Below are 9,666 nucleotides of genomic sequence, written 5' to 3'. Positions count from 1 at the left end.
GGTTAGGGCGCTCGGCTACTGATCCGGAGTTCCCGGGTTCGAACCCGACCGCGGCGGCTGCGTTTTTGTGGAAGCAAAACGCTAAGGCGCCCCTGTGCTGTGCGATGTCAGTGCACGTTAAAGATCCCCAGGTGGTCGAAATTATTCCGAAGCCCTCCGCTACGGCACCTCTTCTTCCTTTCTTCTTTCACTCCCTCCTTTATCCCTTCCCTTACGGCGCGGTTCGGGTGTCCAACGATATATGAGACAGATACTGCGCCATTTCCTTTCCCCAAAAACCAATTATTATTATTATTATTATTATTATTATTATTATTATTATTATTATTATTATTATTATTATTATTATTATTAAACAGGTATGCAGGTTGGACCGTGGCCCTCATTGCTCAGACTGTCAGTTGCGTTCCCGCCTTTTGCTACATTCAACTTTATTAAGGCGAAAGCTTCACTGGCCTATCGGCGCAGATTTCGCCGTGAGCTGCAGTTTGACTTTGAACCTTTTTGCTGCGCTGCTGCCATAGCAACGCATCACGTGACTTCGCTGCGCCGCCGCGCCGAGTCTTCGCCGTCTCTGCGCCGGGGGCTCCACAGCCGCGGAGAGGCTGCTTCCTGTCCACGTGATCTAGCTGAGCAGACGCGGCTTGGCGTCTGTAGCGCTGAGTGCATTCCGCACAATGGATAGACAGCGCGCCCACCCTGGCAGGTGGCTGTTAATGGTTCATCGCGAAAGGTTGGTCCCCCAATGAACGCTGCGGCCTATTGCTGCTGAGCCGCTTGTCTGCCGCAACGTTGTCAGCGCTAATGCATGCAGCCCTCATCTCTCTCCCACCACCACCACGTGACTCAAATGCGACTGAGGCGTCCACTGACCCAGGTAGCCAGTTACGCGCCCCTCCTTCCTTCAAAATCATAGGTGTCTAGAACATTGCCAGCGCCAACGCCAATGAACACAACTAACGCCGACAGCTTTCGCTTTGTATATCCTGTATTGGCTGAGCTAATCTACATTCATTTTCTTAACTCGCACTACCACAATATTGAGCGAGCTCTTCCGAATAGAGTTCTGCTGTTTTTGAATTGAGGGCTCTATGTTCTGCTCTTGCCTGTATTGACACAACTTGAGCACATTCAGTGAGATGAAGAGGGCGCTTGTCGCTTGCTCGTGAATTACAGCTCCCGTTGTATTGCAGGGTTGATAGCCTTTTTTTTTGCTGTTATTTCTTTTCAGGATTTTTTTTCATCCGTGAGCTTCGGCGTGAGGCACGCCATCTATAGCGTGGTGCTCACAGTCTGCCTTGCGGTGCGACCTGCAGCGACATGAAGGCCAACTACTTTCGAGCCTCTTGTGTCGTCATTTACGTTCGCGCCGTGTCCTCGCAATATGTATCATATTTACTTTGTGTCAATGTGCAGTTCCACGGTGCGCTTTTGTATCTACATAACATCTGTTTTGATCACTTACTTTTAAGTTGATTCATTACTTTGACGAAGATTCCATTTGTATTGCTCGTACTTTTAGGAGTATAGTGCTGCATTCTTATATCACTCTAAGCACTCTTTTTCAACATAGTTCTTTATAACTGCGCTTTTGCTTTTTTTAGTAGGATAGAGAGCTCGGCCAGTTGGCACATAGTTCTAAAGAAAAAACCAGCCGAAGGACTCGGACACAGAGGGACACAGGACAACGCTCCTTGCAATTTATTTCTGGTGACGCTGTACGTGGTGGTGAAAATATTTTACTGAAATAGTTTAGGAGGTTGCAGCAGCGGTTCGAGCTTTCAGCCCGGAACCCCATTGGCGTAGGCTGACTCATTTCGTGACTCATTTCGTCCGAGCTGGTCAGAGCTGCCTCCAACCCCTGCTGCGTTGGCTGGTCATTGATAGTGACCGCCTGATTTTATTGGCAGGCCCATACCATACGGTACAGGTCCGCCTTCTCCCCGTAGAATTTTCATTGTGAGTCAAATGATTCCGAATCTATTGCGTGTAGCCTTCGTGGGTTGTTGTAAGAGTTGGTGTGTACCTTTCCGAGGTGTAGTTCGTCCCATTTGTCTAGTGTCTTAGCGGGTAGAGTGTAGACCCGATGGGATAATATTAAGTGCTGAAGTATGTCGGTGTACGTTAGTAGTGGGGTAGAAGGTTCCACGGCATCCGTACTGGGTGCCCGAGGGAGAGATGCTCAGGCTGAGGCATGTGCGCACTAGTTCCCTGGGGTGCTCTGGTGGCCTGGTACCCAAATTAGGTGTTTGTGTGTGGGTTTATATTCATGGGTGTCGCTGTCTTGAAGGATTTTAGCTGCTAGCGGTGTGATCATGCCCCTGAGGTAATTGCGTTACTGTGTGGGAGATATTTGTTTGAAGCCTAAGTTACCATGGTACGGTGCAACATCGACCGCCGGGCCTGGATTGTGCAAAAATTTCTACCGCGCTTCTTCGGACCTTATGCTGTAGTCCAGCAAACATCTCCCGTTAACTACGCCGTTGTTCTCTCGCACCCGTCATCGACCACCGTCGCCGCTCCGAAGAGGTGGTTTACGTATCGCGTATGAAGCTCTACACCAGTCGCCCCTCTTCTATTTAATCCGCGGCCAGGGTGGACGCTTTCCTGCCGGAGGAATATTTGTGTGAGCGCTGTACGCCAACTTTCACCTCTTTCATCTGTATATCCTTATCATCATCACCTCTTGCCCGGGCTCCTGGGATCGCGCGCTGAGTGCCCGGCTGTTCCCGAATAAAGACGCCTGTGCAAGCAGTTGCTCCCAATATATATACACCTGGGCAGGTTGCCACCTGCGAGAAACGGGCGTCTGACGTGCAAGCACAGAATGGCTAAATGCGGGCAATCGCCGCTCTAAGTGCTAGCGCAATAAAAGCATATAGGCGGACAGGCCACGTGTGCTTTCCTGTCTGTGTTGCCGACCTAAATGAAGAGAAACACGACAGAGCACAGTATTTTATGTTTCGGGACCCCTGCTGCTACCTAGTTCTCGTGACACGATGAGGCGGGGACCAGATATTTGGATTTGAGTCTCTTTGTTCCGGTGAAATCGTCCCGCTGAAATCGTCCCGCTTGGCTTGTATACTATACGCTCAGAAGGCAAACGGGATGGAGAAATTAAATGGCATCTCAGTATTTTCTGCATTCCGAAGTATACTGATACTGACGTAACAAATATAGAAAGTTTTAGACCGCTGACGAAAGCCTACGTAACCATGCAGTCGCAACCTTTGTCCTATGCGCACAAAAATGTTTACTTCACGTACATTGCTACCGGAACGTGCGTCTGTTCGCACAATTAAACGAGATGTGATGCGACTTTAAGGGGCGGAAATTGTACCGTCCTGTAGGAGGGGGCCGTTTTTGTTGAAATAAGTGCGCACAGCAATCGCACTAGTGAAACCTGGCAGTAGTACGACATCACCGTTCCTCTCGCAGCCTGTGTACGCCGTGCGCACTGTGCTTGATGAAATTATTCCGAGATATTACCTTTTGGTGTTTGCCTCTTTGGTGCAATCTATGTTCGTGCACTGAAGTAATTCCATGTTCTCAGAAAAAACCATCTTTCCTCCACCCATTATTTTATCGTTTTCGAGCAACGAACAAAATCAGACCAGTTACGAAAGCTAATTCGGGTGCCGAGCTCTAATTACATCAAGCTTATGTTAGCAGCGCTTTTAGGATGGTGCACAAGAGCACATGACATGGACTTGACTCAATACAACTTTACATGCCAGCTACCCAAGAACGAAGTAGGCGAACATTTTCGACTTGTACAGCTTGTAGGCGTTGGTGATCTACAACATCATAATTGGCAATACTCTTGAAAGCCACTACGCCCAAATATTATGCACAGTTTAATGCAAGTCCAGTCGCACTAGCAGCCAGCAACAACCTCAAACTCTCAGCATCACGCAACCCTGGCCAGAAGCCTTATCAAGTGGTTAAAAAACACGGTCTCAGGCGCACTAAATTTAAAAATGGAATAGGGGAATCATTTTAATAGCATGTGTGTCGACGATTTAGTGGTCTCGGAGACGGAAGTGGGCAATACTTATTGACGGCATCAGGTGTCAGCTTAGACAAAATTTAGCACTCACACTCAGAGGCGCATTCTCTGAAGGAGCCGGATGTGGAAAAAATTCCCAGTGACACACAGTTCCGAAAACAAGCGCCTGCCGGTGTTTCCCTGCAGGAAAACCAGCGAAGCCCGAAGCTTTCGCTATTCAGCTCACTCGATGTGCGATATCTATGTCGATACGCGCAAAAAACCATGACTGTTTTTTTTCTCAACCTCGAATGGTGACCTTTCGTTCCCTTTCAGTAGCCTAGAGGACTGGTACTTCTGATGGAATAAGTGTTTCATCATTAAGGGGACCAGATGCGAAGTAGCGGCACAGAGACCCCGCTGCTTTTTTATTTAACAATGTGCAGATCACACCGAAGTTAAAGGGTCTCAGTATTTATTTACTGACTTATAACTGCAGTTTCCGGCGTCACATCTTCCTCTTACTTCCTATCTCTCTCTTTGTTACAATTTAGCGGTGTGTAATAATTCATAGTAGTGCTTATGTTACCTCATGTGCATCAAGGCGAAAGTCTTTGTGGCTTCCTGTCGAGTTCTCTAGAACGCTCCTGAAAATGAGTTAATTATTTATCAAGAGCTTATTGTCATTTATTATCATTAATTTTTAAACCATAATTATGATTTTATATTGATTACCAGACATCATTAATGATCTATTATGTCAATTATTGATTAATACTTATTACCATGGGTGGCATTTGATTTGATTGAGAGGTGGAGCGGACACTTCTTGTACACGTTTCCTGCGGAGAGGTGTTCCAAACAGTGATGAGCCTAGAAAGGCTTTCGCCTTAGTAATGAATTACTGCTGCAAGAAGAATATGAGGACCACCCTAAGCAGTCACGCTTAATCGCCGTGACTGGCGACTGAGGCGCGAGTCTCGTGCTGTACCTGCTGCCTCCGGCTGTCCACTCTCTTCTGCCGTGCCCTAACTGCTGCCTGTGTTGGCCGCCGTAACCCGCCTCTAAATCCCGTATTTTTTTGGTGGAGGTGCCTCCATCCTCGCCTCCAACGTCATCCTGGAACTAGTAAGTGACATGGTATCCGTTCCCATAGCGGACACAAGCAAGCTGCCCCCGGCGCCGCTTACGCCTTTCACCTGCACTGGCACCTTGCGTCAACGAAACCCCACTACACCACACTCGACATTGTCTTGAAATTTGAAGTTGATAGCAAGAGCGATTCGCCGCGGTGGCTCAGTGGTTAGGGCGCTCGACTACTTATCCGGAGTTCCCGGGTTCGAACCCTACCGCGGCGGACGCGTTTTCATGGAGTAAAAACGCTAAGGCGCCCGTGTGCTGTGCGGTGTCAGTGCACGTTAAAGATCCCCAGGTGGTCGAAATTATTCCGGAGCCCTCCACTACGGTACCTCTTTCTTCCTTTCTTCTTTCACTCCCTCCTTTATCCCGTACCTTACGGCGCGGTTCAGGTGTCCAACGATATATGAGACAGATACTGCGCCATTTCCCTTCCCCAAAAACCAATTATAGCCAGAGCGCATGGTCGCATTGACATGCGATTGTGGGAATCTACGGCATGCGCAAAATGTAACCACCTGCCTTGCCATGAGCAGGGGGCATGCTGTGCCCAATTCAATTCGGGTGCAATTACCAGCTGAAATGTCTCTCTATTTTACGCTGGTGTTGTCATAGCCATGATACTGCCGGCTGCCGGCACTGTGTATTTCACGATGTATCCACAAGTATTCCACAAATGTCGCCTCAAGGTTCGAAGGGCTTTGATATTTCCAACCGAGCTGACCTTCGGCAGGAAAGCTCCACGAGGCAATTTCCTGCTCGGACGCCGCCTTTAATTACCTGTGCTCAATTTTACATTCCTAGTAATAATAGTAAGATCTATTTTATTTGGCTTATCCGCAACGCCGCCACTGACATCACCACCGCTGCCGTTATGCTTTTCCAGTCCTGCCTTATTTACACAGCCGAGACATTTTCTTGTCGCTAACATTGCTAGCCTCTGTAGAACACGGGGCACAATTAGGTCGCGTCAACGAAGCCCGTAATCGAGTCTGCCAAGTGACGTTGACAAGGCACTTCATCCACGGAACGACCGAAGCGAGGCGGCATGGCTCCGGCCCCCATTGTCTCGCCAATTCGATGCACTGCGCGAGCATACAGCATCCCTCGCTTCAGATGCATTCAGAATAACGAAACAGAACGGCAATTTGAGTTGGCACTCCTCGCAGCTTTTTTCGCTTTTTAACGGGCAGCTCCAGACGTTTTAACTATAGTAGAAACGTGGGACGTGTACCCATTAAGGCGGCACTTCTGTCGCCATTTCCACGTGGGTGCGAACCAACTTGTAACAGCCTGACATCGGCAGAGCTGGAGAATCACTTCCAACGGCTGATGACGGTGCACCTTTTTCGGAGCTAGGAGCAACGCTACTGCTGCACGTATTTATAGAATTCAGGAGAAAACACGGAGCGACGTCCGCACAAACACTTGTGCTATCAGCTTCCTCTTTTTTCTCATCCGCGTGTGCCCCAGCGTTTCTCCTAAGCCGTGTCGACCGGGCGTACTCCATTATTTTTTTTTCTTTTTCTTGCCGCTCGAAGCGCGATAACGCCTTCGTATTCCTGCCGGTAGCTGTCGGAAAACTTGTCGGCAAATCTGTCGGAACACTTTGAAATGTTTGGCGCTGCTTGCAAGTGACAGTCCTGTGAGCGAAACATCTGTATGCGCCGTCGTATTTAGTATTTGGAACAATAGTACGTCGCGATCATCACCATGCCAATGGCTTCTTTTGCAAATGAACACTTTTTACAACGCTTTGAGATTATTGCATGTTGAGCAAGGGTTGGTTTCATTATTCGCTAATTACGGTGTAGACCATTCCGACGCATGTGTCGCAAATAGGCATTGACTAGCGATTGCCGCGTTCGCCTGCTTGCTGGATGCAGGAATATGGGAGCTTTCGCTGTCGCCTTCATGGTCACGTGAAATAGCTTGCTTTAAGTAGTGCCTGCTATGTTAATAATACCAGTGCTTGCAATAGACAAAGCTTCACATTTATAGCTTTTGTTCGCTTGTAAGGCACTTTAGCAAGAAAGAGCGCACGAGTTGTGAAGCCACATTGCTTAAATAACATAGCGCGGAACCTAATTACTATTAAAAATTGAAGCCAATGTCAGCAGTGCAGTTGACGGCTTAAGGCACCAGCCCAAAGGCAAAAAGGCATTCAATAAACATGTCTCTTGAAGCTTGCTACCCCCTTTTGTCTCCACGTAGCCTTTTCGGTAGTGGAAATGCATGCCGACCACCTGAGTTCTTTAACTGCACACTAAGATAGCATGTTTGTTAGCGTGTTCAAAATGGTCTCGCTTGTAGATATCAATATCTTTCTTTATCGTTCGCAGTCGCCGCGGTTTTCCGCTTGCTTCGTTGGTAGTATTAACATCAATAAATAAAAAATAAGGGCACTTAAGCACCCCCTTCAAGGGTATGACGCGAGGGCGTTAATTAGCCCTGTCAGTGGCTCTTCTTGCTATCATCGTGCGAGTCACTATTGTCATGTGAAATGCCACCCAACATACATATTATAAAACTAAGTTCAGGAACATGCGCATTAAAACTCGTGCGAGGGTTCGGACATCGCCGCTGGTAGCCGGAAATCTCTCCCCTGGCGAAGGCAAAATCTGGATATACCTTCACTCAGACCACATCCGTCACAAACTGCTTAGTTGCGATCATGTTCAAGATAACACTGCTCGTAGCCGTGTCGAAGCAGCCATCGCACTCCAGCCCCTGGTGGCGTTGCGGACGAGCTGGCGCACTGGCGTTGGAACGGGTGATCCGTTGGAATCGATGCGAGGTTCACAGGTAGGGCGTCGCTGGACAAACCGAAAGGTGAGCAGCGTTGGGCAGGAGCTGCCTGCACAGAACTGCTCTCATACAGAACTTCACTGCGGCGCCCAAGACTTTCATGCCGGGAGAGCTCGTCACGGACGATTTGGCGAATCACGTCATAGGGATTCACAGCATTCACAGGCTCATGGAAATCCATGCTTCCAAGCTTGAAACGGTGGGGACGTTATGCAATCGGCTGAATTTTAAGAGTAATGCGACGCAGCTTAAGAGCTTCAAACGTGCGGCAATGCTTGATAATTACTGTGGCAGTGTCCATGTGTTATTTACTAATAAGAAAACTGTATACGTCCTCTGCGAAGCCCTTTAGGAGATGGCCAACTCGGTCTTCTTTGGACATCCATGGATTCACTACTCTGCAGAGCTTCAGTACCCCTCTGTGTATGGCATGTACATCTCACCAGGCACTTCCGTTCTCTGAAGCAAAGGCTCCTCAGCGCATTTACTCTTTGCATTGGCATCTCTAAAGCAGTTTTGGATCTCTTCCACAAAGCGGTACCACCTCGTTGAGGACACGTCATGATTTTCAAACCATGCTAACGCAGTACCGTGAAAGAAAACAGCATTGTTCAGCTTAACTGTGGCATCCCAGTGGTTGTATCTGCACACCCGCTGGTAATTAGTCAGCCACTCATCCACATCTTCGCCAGCCTTTCCAGGAAAGGTCCGAGGCTCGCGGTAGGGCTGCCAAGTGGGCGCCACTGCTCGTGGCTGACGTGCGTCGCATTATTGGGTCATTTTCACCGACAACAGGGGCAGTCCGTCGAGTGTTGGCCTATAGCAATGTCAAAAGGGGTTTGTGGTGATCGAACCAGCACCTGCACCACACTGTTGCAGGTTCTATTTACATAGACTGTATAGAAAGGCTTGTCGACCAGAGCTCGGTGCGTCAGCGCGAAGATGCCGAGTTTCTTCATCCGCGTTCCCACACCTTCGTTGCTCCTTCAGTGTCCACAGGTTACGCATGACTGCATAAAGCCCCGCTTTAGCCAAGCCATACGAACGTGCCTGCATAGAGCCTATAGGCTATAGTTAGCATGTCTGACTCGCAACCCAAGAAAAAATTGAAATTTGGTTTTTGAGGAAAGGAAACGGCGCAGTAACTGTCTCGGGGGTTGGATTCACGACTAATTAATAATAATAATAATAATTGGTTTTTTGGGGAAAGGAAATGGCGCAGTATCTGTCTCATATATCGTTGGACACCTGAACCGCGCCGTAAGGGAAGGGATAAAGGAGGGAGTGAAAGAAGAAAGGAAGAATTAGGTGCCGTAGTGGAGGGCTCCGGAATAATTTCGACCACCTGGGGATCTTTAACTTGCACTGACATTTAATTACACTAACTTTCTTTTCAGCGCAATCAATTTACTTTATATACATATAGGTCCCAATGACGCAGGTTCTAATGAGCAGTTTTCTAAGGCTTCAATCTTTTCTTCATTCTGCCGCTCCATGTGGTATGTAGCTACATTTTCGCCCAATCCAGAGTATCTCGACAGAACCCTGATGGACAACACTGTCGTGTTTTTAACGCTGTAGCGTTAAAAAATCGGACAATGCGCGTCTACCTTTATACTCGTACTTGCTGTTGCGTGTATGTAGAAGTCGTTATGCGGACAGCGCAGAGCGGTGAGCATTACCACCTACCAGAGGAAACGCAAAAGCGCTAAGCACGTTATGTGCATATTTCG

The sequence above is a fragment of the Amblyomma americanum genome, chromosome 2 (genome assembly GCF_052857255.1).
Source record: "Amblyomma americanum isolate KBUSLIRL-KWMA chromosome 2, ASM5285725v1, whole genome shotgun sequence".
Classification (NCBI taxonomy): domain Eukaryota; kingdom Metazoa; phylum Arthropoda; class Arachnida; order Ixodida; family Ixodidae; genus Amblyomma; species Amblyomma americanum.
Note: the sequence above shows the minus strand (reverse complement) of the source record.